Source organism: Tarenaya hassleriana, unplaced genomic scaffold, assembly GCF_000463585.1.
Source record: "Tarenaya hassleriana unplaced genomic scaffold, ASM46358v1 Cleome14, whole genome shotgun sequence".
NCBI lineage: Eukaryota > Viridiplantae > Streptophyta > Magnoliopsida > Brassicales > Cleomaceae > Tarenaya > Tarenaya hassleriana.
Window position 1 is genome coordinate 2,162,374 of NW_010964598.1, and position 2,002 is coordinate 2,164,375.

A 2,002-nucleotide genomic window follows, 5' to 3' on the forward strand; every position below is an offset into this window, starting at 1 on the left:
ACTCCTAAGGTGCAAGAACAGGAGAAAGAACCGATCTACATTCCGCCTCCGCCTAAGGTACCCCCGATACACTTTTCTTCTCGTTTAAAGAAATTTAATGAGGACATCCAATTTGGAAAGTTTGCGGAAATGCTGAAGAAGATGGAGATTACAATGCCTTTCCATGAGGCAATTCTTCAAATGCCTTCATATGCGAAGTTTCTCAAGGATATTTTGACGAAGAAGCGGGTAGTTGAAAAGGAGACCATAGCATTGAGCACCGAGTTTGATGCGATCTTGGGGCTAGTGTGAGTTTGATGCCACTGTCCATTTACAAGAAAATGAACATAAGCAACTTGAAACCCACGAAGATGGCCTTACAACTAGCAGACCGATCCATCAAATATCCAGCATGCATTTTAGAAGACGTACATCTCAAAATTGGCGGATTCTATGTACGGTGGATTTTGTGGTCCTAGATATGGATGAAGATTCCAAGGTCCCGATCATATTGGGTCGACCATTTTTTAGTACAGCGGGTGCCATAGTTCATGTTTGAGCTGGTAGATTAACAATGAAGATCGGAGACGAAACAGTTGAATTCACACTTGACCAGAATTTGAAGCAACCCTCGACCAATGATACGGTATGCTATGCGGATATACTTGAAGCAATGGCGGAAGAAGTGATTGGAGAATTCCGTGAGGTAGACCCACTAGAAGTGTCATTAATGGCCGTGAGAGGAAGTCTATACAGCAATTGGGAAGAAACCGAGGAGATAAGATGGGCATTAGATGATCGAGAAACCGAAAATGAAGTTTCTGCAACATTTCGGGCGACCTGCTCGAAATCGCCGGAATTTGAAGAAACGCAAGAGGAATCGAGCGACCGCTCTACATTATAAGCGGCCCGCCCGAAAAGTCTGAGAAATTTGGAATCAGAATCTGACGAAATGAGCGACCGCTCGACATTACAGGTGGCCCGCCCGAAAAGTCTGAGAAATTTGGAATCAGAATCCGACGAAACGAGCGACCGCTCGACATTACAGGCGGGCCACCCGAAAAGTCTGAGCAAAATCGATCATTCTCTAGTCAAAACGAGCGACCGCTGACAACAGAGGCGGCCCGCCCGTTTGCACCTGGAATGAAAAATTTGTACTCCGAGGCCATTTTCTCGACTACCCACGCCATCCTGGACACACCTAAAATCTCAAGAGAAGATACACATGCTGATTGGGATCCCAAACATGTCCCGCAAGTAGAATTAAAGCCCTACCCCAAGGGTTAAGGTATGTCTTTCTTGGCTTGAGTTCTACTTATCTCATTATCATCAATGATGCATTAGATGAGGATCAAGTAGAAAAACTCACCAAGTTGCTTAGGCAATACAGGGAAGTCCTAGGTTACACTCTAGGAGATATCAAGGGTCTTGGCCCCTCTCTTTGCATGCATCGCATACATTTAGAGGATGATACCAAATCGTCAATCGAACATCAACGTAGGCTAAACCCGAACATGAAAGAAGTAGTCAAGAAAGAGGTCTTGAAATTGTTAGATGTGGGTGTCATTTATCCGATTTCGGATAGCTCTTGGGTTAGTCCGGTGCAAGTCGTGCCTAAGAAGGGAGGAATCACAGTCTTTCCAAATGAAAACAATGAACTCATACCGACTAGAACTGTTACGGGATGGAGAATGTGCATTGATTATCGAAAACTGAACACAAACACCCGTAAGGATCATTTTCCCCCTGCCATTCATCGATCAAATGCTAGAAAGACTTGCATTGTATTCTTATTTTTGTTTTCTCGATGGTTACTCTAGTTTCTTCCAAATACCTATCCATCCGAGTGACCAAGAGAAAACAACATTCACATGCCCTTACGTACCTCTTACCAAAAGAACAATTTGGAAACGAACAATAACCACTCAACAAAACGATCGGTAATGACACAAATGCAAACAGATTTCGAAATGATCAAAGTGAATGAAAGGAACAATACAACCGTGGGGGAAGGCTGTGATTC